At 44.5% G+C, this 19,025-nt stretch overlaps 1 pseudogene; it reads right to left on the bottom strand.

Annotated features, from left to right (window-relative positions):
• Positions 1-19,025, bottom strand: part of LOC141106664 (pancreatic lipase-related protein 2-like) — an 85,006-nt pseudogene that overhangs the window by 61,728 nt on the left and 4,253 nt on the right.

Genomic DNA, 19,025 nt, shown 5'->3' with positions numbered 1-19,025 from the left:
ATCAAATAGAACACCTGTAATTTTCTTCAGGTAGCTTTATATACTGTAACCAGACAAGCCTGCCTGTCAGTAGGAAGATAACAGGAACGGATCTAGCTGTACACTGTGAGCAGGACGCACTGTACTAAATGTAAATAGTCTAGCTGCCTGACCGTGGTACTAATAGGATCAAATAGAACACCTGTAATTTTCTTCAGGTAGCTTTATATACTGTAACCAGACAAGCCTGCCTGTCAGTAGGAAGATAACAGGAACGGATCTAGCTGAACACTGTGAGCAGGACGCACTGTACTAAATGTAAATAGTCTAGCTGCCTGACCGTGGTACTAATAGGATCAAATAGAACACCTGTAATTTTCTTCAGGTAGCTTTATATACTGTAACCAGACAAGCCTGCCGGTCAGTAGGAATTTAACAGGAACGGATCTAGCTGAACACTGTGAGCAGGACGCACTGCACTAAATGTAAATAGCAGGAACGGATCTAGCTGAACACTGTGAGCAGGACGCACTGCACTAAATGTAAATAGTCTAGAAGATAACAGGAACGGATCTAGCTGAACACTGTGAGCAGGACGCACTGCACTAAATGTAAATAGTCTAGAAGATAACAGGAACGGATCTAGCTGAACACTGTGAGCAGGACGCACTGCACTAAATGTAAATAGCAGGAACGGCTCTAGCTGAACACTGTGCGCAGGACGCACTGCACTAAATGTAAATAGCAGGAACGGATCTAGCTGAACACTGTGAGCAGGACGCACTGCACTAAATGTAAATAGCAGGAACGGATCTAGCTGAACACTGTGAGCAGGACGCACTGCACTAAATGTAAATAGCAGGAACGGATCTAGCTGAACACTGTGAGCAGGACGCACTGCACTAAATGTAAATAGCAGGAACGGATCTAGCTGAACACTGTGAGCAGGACGCACTGCACTAAATGTAAATTGCAGGAACGGATCTAGCTGAACACTGTGAGCAGGACGCACTGCACTAAATGTAAATAGTCTAGAAGATAACAGGAACGGATCTAGCTGAACACTGTGAGCAGGACGCACTGCACTAAATGTAAATAGCAGGAACGGATCTAGCTGAACACTGTGAGCAGGACGCACTGCACTAAATGTAAATAGCAGGAACGGATCTAGCTGAACACTGTGAGCAGGACGCACTGCACTAAATGTAAATAGCAGGAACGGATCTAGCTGAACACTGTGAGCAGGACGCACTGCACTAAATGTAAATTGCAGGAACGGATCTAGCTGAACACTGTGAGCAGGACGCACTGCACTAAATGTAAATAGTCTAGAAGATAACAGGAACGGATCTAGCTGAACACTGTGAGCAGGACGCACTGCACTAAATGTAAATAGCAGGAACGGATCTAGCTGAACACTGTGAGCAGGACGCACTGCATTAAATGTAAATAGTCTAGATAGAAGATAACAGGAACGGATCTAGCTAAACTGAATACAGTGTATATATATATATGCAACACCTGGGATGCATATATATACACAATACACTGTAAGTGCAGCTAACTGACTGACTGTTCTGCCTAATCTATCTAACTCAAATCAAATGACACTGTCTCTCTCTCTCTCTATCTCTCAGCACACCGGAACACACACTACACAGGGCCGCCGTGCAGGCGGCCTTATATAGTGTGGGGTGTGTACTAAATCCCCTGAGCCATAATTGGCCAAAGCCACCCTGGCTTTGGCCAATTACAGCTCTCTCTACTGACAGCGCTGTGATTGGCCAAGCATGCGGGTCATAGTGCATGCTTGGCCAATCATCAGCCAGCAATGCACTGCGATGCCGCAGTGAATTATGGGCCGTGACGCGCCACACGAATTTAGCGCGAACGGCCCATAACGTTCGCAATTCGGCGAACGATCGAACAGCCGATGTTCGAGTCGAACATGGGTTCGACTCGAACACGAAGCTCATCCCTAGCTCCATCCATCTTCCTATCAACTCTGACCAGCTTCCCTGTTCCTGTTAAAAAAAAGCATTCCCACAACATAATGCTGCCACCACCATGTTTCACGGTGGGGATGGAGTGTTCAGGGTGATGTGCAGTGTAGTTTTCCGCCACACATAGCATTTTGCTTTTAGGCCAAAAAGTTCAATTTTGGTCTCATCTGACCAGAGCACTTTCTTCCACATGTTTGCTGTGTCCCCTACATGGCTTCTCACAAACTGCAAGCAGGACTTCTTATGGCTTTCTTTCAACAATGGCTTTCTTCTTGCCACTCTTCCATAAAGGCCAGATTTGTGGAGTGCACGACTAATAGTTGTCCTGTGGACAGATTTTCCCACCTGAGCTGTGAATCTCTACAGCTCCTCCAGAGTTACCATGGGCCTCTTGGCTGCCTCTCTGATTAATGCTCTCCTTGCCCAGCCTGTCAGTTTAGGTGGACGGCCATGTCTTGGTAGGTTTGCAGTTGTGCCATACTCTTTCCATTTTCAGATGATGGATTGAACAGTGCTCCATGAGATGTTCAAAGTTTGAAATATTTTTTTTATAACCTAACCCTGATTTAAACTTCTCCACAACTTTATCCCTGACCTGTCTAGTGTGTTCCTTGGCCTTCATGGTGCTGTTTGTTCACTAAGGTTCTCTAACAAACCTCTGAGGGCTTCACAGAACAGCTGTATTTATACTGAGAATAAATTACACACAGGTGCATGCTATTTACTAATTAGGTGACTTCTGAAGGCAATTGGTTCCACTAGATTTTAGTTAGGGGTATCAGAGTAAAGGGGGCTGAATATAAATGCACGCCACACTTTTCACATATTTATTTGTAAAAAATGTTAAAAACCATTTATCATTTTCCTTCCACTTCACAATTATGTGCCGCTTTGTGTTGATCTATCACATAAAATCAAAACAAAATACATTTACGTTTTTGGTTGTAACAAAATGTGGAAAAATTTCAAGGGGTATGAATATTTTTTCAAGGCACTGTATATCTGGGGGTCTTACAATAGCATTCACCATAGTTTTGTATTTCTCTTCTGGTTCTTAAAGCTCCACATGGATAATAAGCAGAGAACCCAGATGGTCTCCTCCCTGCTCACAAGTCCCCCCTAATTTAGCTGTTTTTGGTCACAGTTCATATTGGCTCTGAACTTACCTTCTGGAAGGCATTGTAGGATGATGCAGCGTACCCCATGAACCCTTCAGGATTGAGAATGCTCTCTGTGTAATATTTGTAGCTGCGCAGGTGATTGCATGCTGCTAGGTCATCTACCACTGAAAAGAGGCATTGAGACCAACATTCAGCATTTTAATTTCTCCACATCCATGAAGGTGAAATCTATACAGGGTCATGTGTTCATATACTGCAAACAGTCCATATATCCAATAATATCTCTACAGTAACATTACATCTTGGCAGTCTTTCCCTACAGATGAAAAAGTATAAAATCTTGTACTATAAACTTCTCATATTTGCTTTCTTTTGATCTGTTAAATATACCATTGAAAGCATCTTTTTATATCTCTTAATAAGTGCAAAAAATACCTGTTGATCCTGTGAACTGATATCTTCCTCTGCTCCCTGCTTGGGCTGACTTATCAAGTACATTGTTCACAACAATCTCCAAGGACTACAACACCTCCCCTTTTTGTTATATAAGTGAGAAAAGGGGTAGGTGTTCTGTAGTGCTGTTCTAGGGTGGCAATGCTGTACAGTACAGTGAGTAAGCATTGTCAGCCTGGGACAGGAATCATGTCTTTGGCAGGATCACCAGGTGAAAATAAAGGAACACATTTAACCACTTCAATACCGGGTACTTTCCCCTCTTCCTGCTCAGGACAATTTACAGCTTTCAGCGCTGTCGCACTTTAAATGACAATTGCGCGGTCATGCTACACTGCACCCAAACTAAATTTTTATAATTTTCTTCACACAAATAGAGCTTTCTTTTTGGTGGTATTTGATCACCACTGGGGTTTTTATTTTTTGCTAAACAAACTAAAAAAAAACAAAATTTTTGAAAAAAATTTTTTTTTTTCGTTTCGGTTATAAAACTTTGTTTTCTCCTTCACTGATGGGCACTGATGAGGCGGCACTGATGGGCACTGATGAGGCGGCACTGATGGGCACTGATCAGTTGGCACTGATAAGGTGGCACTGATGGGCACTGATGAGGAGGCACTGATATGTAGAATTGATGGGCATTGATATGCAGCATTGATGGGCACTGATAGGTGGAACTGATGGGCACTGACAGGTGGCACTGATGGGCACTGACAGGCGGCTGTAATGGGCACTGACAGGTGGCTGTGATGGGCACTGACAGATGCCACTGACAAGTGGCACTGATGGGCAGCACTGATGATGAGGTCAGAGGCGGCTCTAGGCTTTGAGAGGCCTTAGGCAAAACTTAGACATGGGGCTCACAGCAGAACATGGGGCACTTTAAGGGGCTCACGACTGGGCATGGGGCACACCATGGGGCAAGCAGCATAACATGGGGTACACAGCAAGGCTTATCACAAGGCACAAAGCAGGGCATGGGGCGCACAGAAGGGTACAGGGCACACAGCGTGGTACAGAGCACAGCAGGGTACATGGTTCAGCAGGGTACAGGGTACATCAGGGTACATGGTACACGGCACAGTAGGGTACAGGGCACATCAGGATACAGGGCACAGGGTATGGGGTACAGCAGGGCACAGGGTACAGGGCAGATCAGGGTACATGGTACACGGCACAGTAGGGTACAGGGCACATCAGGATACAGGGCACAGGGTATGGGGTACAGCAGGGCACAGGGTATGGGGCACATCAGGACATGAGCACAGGGTACGGGGCACAGCAGGGTATGAGGCACAGCAGGGCATGGGTACAGGGTACGGGGCAAAGCAGGGTGCAGGGTATGGGGCACAGCAGGGCACATCCGGATTCGAGCACAGGGTATGGGGCATAGCAGTGTATGGGCACAGCACGGTGCAGAGTATTAGTCACATCAGGGTCACAGCAGGGCACATCAGGGTATGGGCACAGGGTATGAGGCACTGGGCACAGCAGAGTACATGGCATGGGGCACAGCAGGGCACAGGGTATGAGGCACATCAGGACAAAGGCACAGGGTACGGGGCACAGCAGGGCACAGGGTATGGGGCACAGCAGGGCATAGGGTACGGGGCACAGCAGGGCACAGAGTATGGGGCACATCAGGGTACTGGGCACAGAAGGGCACAGGGTATGGGGCACAGCAGGGCACATCAGGGTACGGGCACAGCAGGGCGCAGGGTATGGGGCCCATCAGGGAATGGGGCACAGCAGGGCACATCAGGGTTTGGGCACAGGGTATGGGGCACAGCAGGGTATGGGCACAGCAGGATGCAGGGTATTGGTCACATCAGGGTTTGGGCCACAGCAGGGCATATCAGGTTACGGGCACAGGGTATGTGGCACTAGGCACAGCAGAGCACATCAGGGTACTGGGCACAGGGTACTGACATGGCAGGGCACAGGGTACAGGGCACATCAGGGTACTGGGCACAGGGTATGGTGCACATCAGAATACTCGGCACAGCAGGGCACACTTTCTTTTCAGTTTCCTTTAAATGCAGAGAAGCGCGGGAAGCGACTGTATTATAATAAGTCCTTACTGTCCTCTCTCATGTCTCGCTGCTCCCCGGCGGCCCCTCCCCTCCTCTCCTCTCGTTGTATGCTTGTGACATCACCTGGGATGGACGAGAGGAAGGGAGGGGGCGCTGGGGAGCAGCGGCGGCGCGTCATGAGAGAGGACCGAAAGGACTTATTACAGCCGCTTCCCGCGCTACTCTGCATGACGGCCGATACTCGATCTCCCCGTCAGCTGTCTGTAATTGACGGGTAGATCGCCACAGAGCTGGTGACTTTGCAACATAACAGACTGGGAAATCACCACTGTTAAACACTGCAATAGGCAAATTAGGCGGCCGCGAGGCCCCTGTGAGGGCGAGGCCTTAGGCGACCGCCTAATTTTCCTAATTATAAAGCCGCCTCTGGATGAGGTACTGACAGGTGTTACTGCCAGGCACTGATTGACACTGTGATGGGCACTGATTGGCACTGTGGTGATCACTGATTGCCAGTGATATGGGCACTGACATCCGTTTCTGATGGGGCACTGACTGGCAGCTGATGGGCACTTATTGGCAGCTGTGGTGGCACATCTGATGGGGCTGTGCTGATAATCAATGTGCTGATTATTAGCACGGACCCCCCCTCTGACAGAGAGAGCCTCCGATCGGCTCTCCCTGTCAGCGCAAATCGAGGAATGCCATTTACCGGCACTTCCCGGTTCACGCGATGATCAGCTATGATTGGTCAGGTGCCTCCGTCAGAGGCTCCATACCATGATCGGAGATGCAGTGTGTCAGACTGACACACAGCACCTACGTTCGCTGTGCTGCATGCCCCCACGAGCAAGTGCCGGCATGTTATCCTGCTAGACGTCATATGACGCCCAGTCAGGAAAACAGAACCACCGCCCGGCTGTCATTCTGCTATAGGCCGGGCGGGAAGTGGTTAAACTCTTGGCGCCAACAGCACACAAATATGCAGTCTCTCGATGGGTGGGCCTTGGCAACGTGCGGTCACATATTTGCATGCATTATTGAAAAAACAGCTGTGCTGAGAGTGTGCCCCCCCACCTCCTGGCATCCAAAACCCCATAAAGGGCTGGGAGGCATTAAGGGGTTAAAGAAGTAAACAAATGCATCCATCATATCTAAGGACGGGTAAGCAATAACATCTTAAATGTTCAGATATGCTTTAAATTTAACAATTTATATGTTTAATTATTTTGTTGCTCCTTTATAATTTACAGGATTTATATACTGTATGATGTAATAAAGTGTAAAATTTATATCTGTAATAGAATTAAATGTAAGATATTAAATACATCGGAGACAGACTATGATGTTGGCCATACACATAGGCATTTTCAGGCAATTTCAACTAATTTCAAGCCACTATGAATTGCAAATGCAATTTAAAGTATTTGCCAGTATCTAAGCACTGTACCACCCATGAGTTTTATGGCCCACAAAAATTTTATAGTTTCTGAAATCAAAACTGGGCTGTACATTGACAACTTCAGTACAAATTATTAAAACATAGATTGAAATGGAATTGAAGCAGGAAAAGAAAATACTGCTAATAATTTTTTTGTAGATATAAAGTAATTGTTATTTCCCACACAAAGCTAGTGTGTTTTTCTCATTATATAGTACAATTACCATTGGTTATTTCATCTAAACTTCCAACTTTTAGGATCTCTGTCTTTTTGCATCCTGGCATGTGTTTTCCTCCATTTGGGAAGAAATCCAAGTGCCCGACAGTCTGACTCATTCCAAATCCTCCAAAATCTAAATAAGAAAAAAAAAAAATAATAATAATAATAATAATTAAAAAAAATTATATATATATATATATATATATATATATATATATATATATATATATATATATATATATATACTGTACATGCAAACCCAATCACTGAAATCTCATATAAGCTTTATCATGACAATGTTATTTCAAGGGGGAGACACTCTGATCTAAGGGGAGACTTATGGGCTGAGGTTTATTTGACATTTCTTTGCTTTGTTTTACTAAAGTTTTTTTTTAATGTTTTTCTGTTTACAAAAAACTAATTACTGAGAAGTTTAGAGACCCCTGGTATAGTGCATAAGTTCCACTTTCAATTTTTCATTGGGAAATCTGCATCCTGTCTTGGATTCACCTGGACAAATTCTAGTAGTGAAATTTCTCTTCCAGCAATCACATTTGTCTTACCCTTTTATCTTCACCCCATCATACAGTACTAGGTTTATCCTCCAAACCTCCTCACCATGCAATACCCCCACTTCCAACTCACACACCGCACTCCTATATATACTGCCTCCTGTCATACCCTCCATATTCCTCTCCTGAGCATACTGCCCACTGTCATACCCTCTGCACTCCTCTACTGTACATAATGCTGCTGTCATGCCCCTCAACATTCCTCTCCAATACATACTACCCCCTTCATACTCTTGGCGCTCCTCTCCTGCACATACTGCCACTGTCATACCCTCCACACTCCTCTCCTATACATACTGCCTACTATCATACCCTCCACACTCCTCTCCTATACATACCGCCCACTATCATACCCTCCACACTCCTCTCCTGTACATACCGCCCACTGTTATACCCTCCTCACTCCTCTGCTGTACATACTGCCCACTGTCATACCCTCCACACTCCTCTCCTGTACATACTGTCCACTGTTATACCCTCCTCACTCCTCTGCTGTACATACTGCCCACTGTCATACTCTCCACACTTCTCTCCTGTACAAATTGCCCACTATCATATCCCTCCACACTCCCCTCCTGTACATACTGCCCACTATCATACCCTCCACACTCCTCTTCTGTACATACCACCCACTGTCATACCCTCCACACTTCTCTCCTGTACAAACTGCCCACTGTCCTATCCCTTCACACTCCTCTCCTGTACATACTGCCCACTATCACACCCTCCACGCTCCTCTTCTGTACATACCACCCACTGTCATACCCCTCCTCTCCTGTACATACTGCCTACTATCATACCCTCCACACTCCTCTCCTATACATACCGCCCACTGTCATACCCTCCACACTCCTCTCCTGTACATATCGCTCACTGTTACACCCTCCTTACTTCTCTGCTGTACATACTGCCCATTGTCATACCCTCCACACTCCTCTCCTGTACATACTGCCCACTGTCATACCCTTCACACTCCTCTCCTGTACATACCTCCCACTGTCATACCCTCCACACTTCTCTCCTGTACAAACTGTCCACTGTCACATCCCTCTACACTCCTCTCTTGTACATACTGCCCACTATCATACCCTCCATGCTCCTCTTCTGTACATACCGCCCACTGTCATACCCTCCACACTCCTCTCCTGTACATACCGCCCACTGTCATACCCTCCACACTTCTCTCCTGTACACACTGCCCACTGTCACATTCTCTGCTTGTCATATCCCTCCACACTCCTCTCCTGTGCATACTGCCCAATGCCACTCCTCTGCACTCCTCTCCTGTACATACTGCACACTGTCATACTCTCCATATGCCTCTCCTGTACATACTGCACACTGTCATACTCTCTGCACTCCTCTCCTGTACATACCGCCCAATTTCATACCCTTCACACTCCTCGCCTGTACATACCGCCCACTGTCATACCCTCCACACTTCTCTCCTGTACAAACTGCCCACTGTCATATCCCTCCACACTCCTCTCCTGTGCATCCTGCCCAATGCCACTCCTCTGCACTCCTCTCCTGTACATACTGCACGCTGTCATACTCTCTATACTCCTCTCCTGTACATACTGCACACTGCCATACTCTCTGCACTCCTCTCCTGTACATACTGCCCAATTTCATACCCTTCACACTCCTCGCCTGTACATACCGCCTACTGTCATACCCTCCACACTTCTCTCCTGTACAAACTGCCCACTGTCATATCCCTCCACACTCCTCTCCTGTGCATCCTGCCCAATGCCTCTCCTCTGCACTCCTCTCCTGTACATACTGCACACTGTCATACTCTCTGCACTCCTCTCCTGTACATACTGCCTACTGTCATACCCTTCACATTCCTCTCCTGTACATACTGCCTACTGTCATACCCTCCACACTCCTCTCCTGTACATAGTGCCAACTGTCATACCCTCTGCACTCCTCTCCTGTACATACTGCCCGCCAGGGCCATCTTTAATATTGATTGGACCCTGGGCAAAAATTTTCTTGGCCCCCCCATGCAATTTCTCTCCACCTGCTCTGAGACATACAATAAATATCAGCTAGACTTAAAATCAGTTTACTGTATCAGATCAGGCAGCGATTGTGATGGGTTGCCAGAGGTTACAGCTTATCATTAACACTTACTGACTGGTTTCTAGAGGTTACAGCACACATTAGAGGTTACAGCACATGATTTCTGCTTGTTAAATGATTGCTAGAGATTACTGTACAGTAATACTGCTCACTAATTGGTAGCTAGAGGTTACAGCACATCATCTGCTCACTGCAGAGGGGCATGATATACATATGAATGCCGCCTTCATTTACAGATCAATGCCGCCGGCCTCGGTTATTTACATAAAAATGCTGCCGCTATTTACATATGAATGACAGTTATTTACATGTAAACACAGGGTCTGCAGGTGAGTCATCTGTACACAACAATAGGGCAGAGCTGGGCAGCATTAGTAGCAGTACTTCACGCTGAGATATTGGGACACAGCACAGGACTAAAACTTCAAGGGACAAGGGAATTTAACCTGGGATAGTTAGCAAGTATGAGGCAGCTGCTTTGGGCCCCACAACAATGACAGGGCCCAGGGCAGCTGCCCCTTTTGCCCTGCCTTAACGACGGCCTTGCTGCCCGCTATCATACCCTCTGCTCTCCTCTGCTATACATACTGCCTACTGTCATACCTTCTGCACTCCTCTCCTGTACAAACTTCCCACTATAATACCTTCTGCACTCCTCTCCTGTGCATACTGGCTACTGTCATACCCTCTGCACTCCTCTCCTCTACATGCTGCCCGCTATCATACCCTCCACACTCCTCTCTTGTACATTTTGTCCATTGTCATACTCTCCGCACTCCTCTCCTGTACATTCTGCCCACTGTCACACCCCTCAACATTCCTCTCCTGTACATGCTGCCCACTGTCACACTGTCATACCCTCCACACTCCTTTCCAGTACATACTGCCTACTGTCTCTGCACACCTCTCTTGTACATATTGCCCACTGTCATACCCTTTGCACACCTCTCTTGTAAATACTGTCACACCCCTTAACATTCTTCTCCTGTACATACTGCCCACTGTCATACTCTTCGCACTCCCCTTCTGTACATACTAGTACCCACTATCATACTCTCTGCACACCTCTCTTTTGCATACTGTCATACCCTCTGCAATTCTCTTCTGTACATGCTGCTCACTGTCATATCCTCCGCACTCCTCTCCTGCCACACCTTCACAGTTCACTATTACAAGCTAGGACACTCCTTTAGCATTGCTTGCTCCCCAAACTTGCTCTTTCTAGAATGAGCACGCTTTTGCTAGTTAAAATAAAGACTTACCAATATTGATCAGAGTTGGAGCTCCATCAGTGTGGATGGCGTCGACCAGCTTAGCATCTGACGGGTCCAGTCTGACCTCAATGGGTGTGTCCTGAAAGTATGGCTGAGCCGGGTCCAATCCTGCATCATAATATATGAGGACTGGTCAGTATATAAATACAGAGAGATTCCCTATACCTAGAGTGATGATTTGTCCTTCCCCCCAATCCCCTTCACCCCACTATTTAAGGACAGTGACTGCACATGTGTATGACCATTAGTGGCAAATTGATCCTGTAAGCAGTGTGGGAGGGCAATTATCGTTCGCACATATATTTTTATTAAAGTGTATGTAAACTCTAACAATGATCTTCTCCTATTTTCTCCCTTTTGGTCTGTTAAATATAACATTGAAAGTGCTTTGTTATATCTGTTTGATAATTGCTAAAAATCCTGTTAGTTCTCATAGAAATCTTGTGAGCTGATAATTTCCAGAATCTGTGCCTTTGCTACACTCTTATCAGTTACATTGTTGTGAGCTATCTGTGGACTACAAAGCACTTCCCCTTTGCTTTAGAGAAGAGAAAGGGGGAGGTGTTCTGTGATACTGGGTTAGGGAGACAAAATGGCTCCTCTATAAATTAAGTACAGTGAGTTAGCACTGTCACCCCAGAACAGGAAGGGCATCTAAGGGCTGCAGCCATAACTAAGGCCTGACGGCTGAAACGCGTTGGCTGTTTTACAGCTGTTTCATGTAATTTAAAAAAAAATATATTGCCAATTGACATTTACCCAAGTGGGGACTGTCCCTCCAGTGGTTCACAGTACATAGATGTATCAGCAGCCTTTCAGTCTGAGCACCGGGTAGAGCTGAGGATTGAAGGAATGTAGCAGCACCACTAAACCTGTTTGCATCTAAGTGCTGTAGACAGGGCCGGTTGGCAGCATCTGCTATACCCGAAGTGTATGGTATCGCTTGAGTTAGCAGAACTAAAAACTAATACGGCAATCCTATGATCACTAATTCACATTGACATTTTTCTTCAGTGGTCGCTGTTTAATACTGACACTACGGGAAGCCCAGTATAGAAAAAATATGTGCTCTGCCTTGGGCCCCAGGTGTCATCTAGAACTGGAAAGCTTCTATACTTCAAGTATTTTGGAAAAATAACTGCCTATGTGTTCTTCCTTTGCTATCCTGTGTGGCAGAGATAATACTTGGTTTGGGACTGGTACATTGCAATAGATTACATTTTTCCTATTGGGTTTAAATATGTTTTAATGGAATTCTTCAAAATGAAAGTAGTATAGTTTCCATAGAAGAACATTGCCAACTGGAAGTTGCAGGTGAACAAAAATCAGAAATAGGAAACATTAGTATGCAACAGATATCCCTATGCGATGTTACAATTGGTTGGAAACCAAGAAGACAAACACAATGTGTATATAAACACCATAAATATGGTAACTCTTCTATTAAATGAAATAAACTATATGTGAAAAATATAAGAGTGGTTGAGATGGGTGTCTGATCCGCATATGACAAAGGACTGTGTGGCAAGAAGTAAATAATAAACTTTCTGTCAACACAGACAACACATACAGAGTGCATATAAAAAAAGATAAATAAGTGATTAGTCCATTCAAAAAATAATATGAAAAAAAGTCTCTTAAAAATAACAGTTCATTTTTCCCAGTGATGTGATTAATTTCAAGTGATGTGATTTTTCAACTTCTGTGCAATAAACAAAAAGGTGACTTGTGCAAATTTTCAAGTGATGCGTCTTAATCGCAACTCCTATGCAGCAAAACAAAGAGACTTCTGGTGCTCCCCTTAGGTATATGCACTCACCAGAAGCCCTCACCTCTGCAGAGGTAGAGAGCGTGTAATATATGTGGTATGTGATCTCCAATCTTGGTAACCCTGGGGTCAATCCTTTGTTTCACTCCAGATCAAGGTGCATGCAACACAGTATCCACATGTAAATTAAAAACGGGCATCCATAGTTTAAATTCGAAGAATCATTTTATTTGGCACAATTAAAAAATAATAAAACTGTTTTCCAACAATAGAAAAAGCTAGGTATTACCCTAGAAAGTGCAGCACTTTCTAGGGTAATACCTAGCTTTTTCTATTGTTGGAAAACAGTTTTATTATTTTTTAATTGTGCCAAATTGGAGATTGCATACCACATATACTACACGCTCTCTACCCCTGCAGGGGTGAGGGCTTTTGGTGAGTGCATATACCTAAGGGGGAGCACCAGAAGTCTCTTTGTTTTGCTGTACAGGAGTTGCGATTAAGACGCATCACTTGAAAATTTGCACAAGTCACCTTATTGTTTATTGCACAGAAGTTGAAAAATCACATCACTTGAAATTAATCACATCACTGGGAATATGAACTGTTATTTTTAAGAGACTTTTTTCATATTATTTTTTGAATGGACTAATCACTCATTTATTTTTTTTATATACACTCTGTATGTGTTGTCTGTGGTGACAGAAAGTTTTTTTGTCATTTGCGGATCAGACACCCATCTCAACCACTCTTATATGTTTCACATATAGTTTATTTCATTTAAGAGAAGAGTTACCATATTTATGGTGTTAATATACACATTATGTTTGTCTTCTTGGTTTCCAACCAATTGTAACATCGCGTAGGGATATCCGTTGCATACTACTGTTTCCCATTGCTGATTAATAATTGCCTTGATCGGGTGGTATTTACATAACCATTAGCAGCGCCATTTCCCTTTTTTGAGTTATAACGTTTTGGGCACCACCTAGTGGTGGTCGGGTTACTCTAGGCCATGCTAGAGGGCTCTACAGGGCATGTCTCTGGTACCTCCCTCTGGTTCTAGAAGCTTGGACTGGCCAGTCTCTAGGTAGAAGGCACTGGCAGGATGGCTAGATCAGCCCTGAAATATCAAGCGTGGTCAGCAAGGGAACCAGGTGGAAGATGGAGTGCCGAGGTTGCTGTCATGGAGCTGAGGAAAGGAAGGAGAGGAAGCCTAAGTGCCCAGTACAGCAGGAATCAAGGGATAGGGTAAGTGCCTCAGCACACCCAGAGGAGTACAAAAGGAAAAGAATGCCAGACGTAGCATACTTTCTTAGAGACAGCGTTGAGCTTAATCCTAATCCTAGGTGGGCTGGTAGTCAAGGCAGCCAGGGGGGCTGGTAGTATTAGCGAGTGTAAGAACTGTCTGAGGTTCTACTGAGGAGACATGATACTTCGGCATACAGTTTGGAACTTTGCACTTTTTCCCTAAAGGGGACTGAGAGCTCCTGGTTTGTAAAGAACCGTGCCATTGATTCATAGAGACTGCGACTATCAACTGTTGTTTTTCAAGTCAAGTTGGGCATTCCATAATCCCTATACCCTGTCCAAGTTGTTTCCCCCCGATAAAACAACAAAAAAAAGCCCATGGATGGATTTCTTGTGTCTGGATGAGAATTTGAAATGTGTGTTGCCTGGCTGTGCAGGAATAGGGGGACTCAAAATCCAGCGGCTCCTGGGGGGGGTAGTGCTACATGTTTATTGCACACTTAAAATGATTATAGCATATTAGTGCACTTGTGACCACAGTTGAGTACTGGAAATTATATGTTTTTTAATTATAATAACAGTTAACTTTTAAGGAAAATATTTTAGTGGCCTGTCTCCTTCTTCTTGGTCCAAGCAGTACTGATACATAGATGCCTTTGTGTATCAGCACTGCTTGGACTAAATAAATGTACAAAAACTTGCCTCTAAAAATGACCTGTTCCAGGGCCAACAATGGGGAATTTTCCTCTTAGTGGGACTTTATAGGGCAGGAGTCTCAAGACAGTAGATCAAGAATTATAAACAATAATTTTATTTATCAAAAAGTTTAAAAGACATATCCAATAATAGTAAAACAGAGGACAACAAAAAGTGGATGCCAATGTTAGTGAATAATGTTGATACAATAGATGTAGTAAATATACATGACAAATTGCAAAGGTACACTTAACCTCACAAAAGTTGTTTCAAAAAGGAAAAACTGTACAATGAAGCCCGGCGCGTTTCGAGGTTTTATAAATGTTGAGACCTCTTCTTCAGGGTCTGATAGTGAGGTGTGTTTATCTGTCGTGTTGTTCCTTAATCTGCATCAAATAGCATCCAATTTAAAAAAAAAGAGAGGACGAAATGGTTTACCAGTGGGGTTCGGAACTGAGAGCCAATACCGCTGCAACGGGACCGAGTGTGTCCACAACCCAAGACAAGACACAAAGGGCGTCCCATCCACCAGCTTGTAGTACTACAGGTGTTTGTTGTGGTAGGGTATTATCATCAGCTGTCAGCGCATATAGGATGAATTATCCCTGTATAGGCTGAAATGGAGGTATCTCATGCGGCACTATCTGGTCTATAATGCCGTAGTGAAGGAAGGGATTGCACCATTGGAGCCCCTGCCGTCATTGGCTCAAAGAAGCTTGAGCGGCTGCACGTCCGGTCCGATGCCCCCAAGCCTATTAGAGCCTCTGGCTCTAATCAGGTGCTTCAAAAAACACCCCAGCTGCTGTAATTCATGCGCCCGAGGTCACCCCCTATTCATGCAGTGTATCATAAAGTGTATCATAAAGCATGAATAGGGGGTGGTGGCTGTGGATCATAGAACATGAATAGGGGGTGGAATTTTACAATAATTACTACACCACTGGAACGTTTCTTTTGGCTCTCGGTGAGCTTCATTTATCTGCAGTTTAATGTTTCATAAGGAGAGGTCCTTGGAGACCTTATGCCATTACATTCTTTGCTGGATCAACACACAGCTTTGGGCATTTTTCTCTGCTGTGATGGCAGCTACTCACTCCGGTGAGTTTGAAATTCAGTTGGTGGTGGGAGATCACTGAAGCACATTTATGTAGATCTGTTACACCAACATTGGTGTTACTGATTGACACTTGTTCACTACCATTGGACATTATATTGTAATTTTATTTGGACTTTATTGGAATAATTTTGTTTTAAGTTTTTTGTTTTATATGAGGCATGTCACTATTACTTTGCACTATGTTGCAGGGTTCCCCGAGACCCTAAAATTTATTTTATGGGTTCCTCTAGAATAAAAAGTTGCAATAAGTTTTAGAAGAAAGAAATTAGGTGTGCTGTAAGTCTCCATTTGAAGGAACTCACCGGTTATTCTGCCAATTCCAGGATGGTTCTTCCCAGCTTCACCCGCTGCATGTGCCCCCAGACTGTGCCCAATAATGTGGACATTGGATGGAGAATAGTTAAAAACATTCTTGTAAAGAAAGCACAAAACATACAAATGTTAGCAAATAATTTTCTTAAATCTTAACTTCAACCAAACAGCTAAATACACATATGAACTACGTATTTGGAAACTATTTTACCTGCCAAAGGAGACCTGTAGTAGGACAGTGTGTATGCTGCTGTTGCTGGTCTCTACTGAAAATGCTAGTTACATAGCTTTCAGTTCCAATGGCTTCGGTACTTTCTGACCTGAAATAATCATGCAGGTGTTCTGACCTTACTTTGACTTCCCTGACCTGTTTGTTCTGTGCCACTGACTTGGAGAACATTACAGCCAGGAAACTAGCATTTTGGGTAGCAGGTCAGGAATTGAAGCTTATTAGTTCTCACACTACAGGTTTTCTTTATAAAATAAAATTATAAAATACAGCAGGCCAGCAGCGCTATGCCACCTATTGTGATATATCAGTGAGAAGATAGAAGACAAGTTCTAGCAAACAAACTGATAGTTTTGCTTTGTTATTTTGCTTTGATAGCTAAAGTATTTTTATATTGGCATGCAGAATCTAAGAATTAAAAAGAGGTCATTTTTGCTACCTGGAGAATTTTCGTGAAAAAAGCCACCTCAGCCCCCACAACACGGATATTGTTTGAAGCTTGAGTGTAGAGCCCCAGAGAGCCACCGTGCCAATCCACGCAGATACAGTTCACGTCCTCCACTTTTAGCATGGCCTGGAAGCAGAATGGTTACAGATTATGGTGCCTTTGGTGATGCAAAACAGCATTTAGTAAGTTAGAGAGGAACAGGAGAGCCAAAAAAGTCTAAGACATAGGAGCCACTAAACCCTGAAACATCCCTAATCTCCTGCCCACTGTCAGGGTCTAGTGAGACCAGAGCATGTAATTCAGACTCTCAGAGTTACATTCTCTGAATCATACCAGCAGAACATGGTGAATGACATCCAGCAGAACATGTTGGAGTGACATCCGGCAGAACATGGTGGAATGACATCTAATGCCGCGTTAACACAACCGGACTTTACGGCATACTTGGTCCGGCGGACCGGAGTCCAACGGACAATTCGATCGTGTGTGGGCTATAGCGGACTTTTTTTCCCCAAAAGTTTGACGGACCTAGAAATCAAACATGTTTCAAATCTTTCCGACGGACTCGAGTCCGGTCGAAAAGTCCGCTCGTCTGTATGCTGGTCCTACGGACAAAAAACGACACTAGGGCAGCTATTGGCTACTGGCTATGAACTTCCTTGTTTTAGTCCGGTCTTACGTCATCACGTACGAATCCATCGGACTTTGGTTGATCGTGTGTAGGCAAGTCCGTTCATTTGGAAAGTCCGTCGTAAAGTCATTCGAAAAGTCAGCCGGACAAAGTCTGCCATAAAGTCCGCTCGTGTGTATGCGGCATAACAGAACATGATTGAGTGATATCCAGAAAAACATGGTGGAGTGACAAGCAGCAGGGCCTGGTGAATGACATCCAGCAGAATATATTGCAGTGGCATCCAACAGGACATAGTGGATTGACATCCGATCCACAGCATGGTAGAGTGATATCCAGCAGAAAATAATGGATTGACATCCAGCAGAACATTGTGGAAGGTCATCCAAAAAAATATGGTGGATTGACAACCAACAGAACATGGTGGAGTGACAGCCAGTAAAAAATGGTGGAGTGCCTTCCAGCAGAATATAGTGGAGTGATATCCAGCAGAACAAGGCGGTGTGACATCCAGCAGAACATGTTGGAGTGACATCCAGCAGAACATGGTGGAGTGGCATCCAAGAGAACACAGTGGACTGACATCCCACAGACCATGATGGAGTGGCATCCAGCAGAACATAGTGGAGTGACATCCAGAAAAGACATTGTAGAGATGTATCTACGTACCTGGCACATCTGGATCATCCAACTCTTCTCGCCATTGTCCAGAAACCCATGAATAATAAATCGCGTCTTCCGAAAAGTTTTGAAATTGGACTCTTCAATCGTCTTGTATTGGATGGCACTGATTTCCTGCAGAGGAAAGCATGGATAATAATTAAATACAAGACCTATACAAGGAGCACAATTTGTATTAGCGTTTGAACTGCACTGAAAGTGTATTTAAAGTGTATTTAAAGCTAAAACGATTGAATGGAGTGTGAAAAGGTTGGACCCCCTGTCAAATACCCCTGACAAATATCTGTTTCTTCTCTGTGCCCTCTCTGAGGACCCACCCTCTCTATTTGCCCTTGTGTCACCAGACAGAAAGTGTTGTTAAATCCAGAAAGTTATCTGTGTGAAGTATAGCTGGTTGTTAAGCAGCGTGCCAGGAAGGCGGCCGCCGCTTCCTTAACAACTGATGACTCATCAGCTGTCAGCGGGCTTCCCCACTGACACCTCAAACGTAAGCTAAACAATACCAGAAATAAAAAATAAATAAAAAAACAGTGTGGGACCCCCCCAATCCATACCAGGCCACATGCCCTCAACATGCCCTACCCATTTGACAAAAATGTGTAAAAAGTGAATAGAGACAGTAAACATGTTTTTGATAATTCCTTTATTAAAAAAAAAAACTATGTCCCCCGATTTAGATCCATCTCACGCCACTTACTGTGCCGC

Source organism: Aquarana catesbeiana, linkage group LG08 (genome assembly GCF_042186555.1).
Source record: "Aquarana catesbeiana isolate 2022-GZ linkage group LG08, ASM4218655v1, whole genome shotgun sequence".
In the NCBI taxonomy this organism is placed as follows: domain Eukaryota; kingdom Metazoa; phylum Chordata; class Amphibia; order Anura; family Ranidae; genus Aquarana; species Aquarana catesbeiana.
The sequence above is the reverse complement of the archived record's forward strand: the minus strand, read 5'-3'. Positions and strand labels throughout refer to the sequence as shown.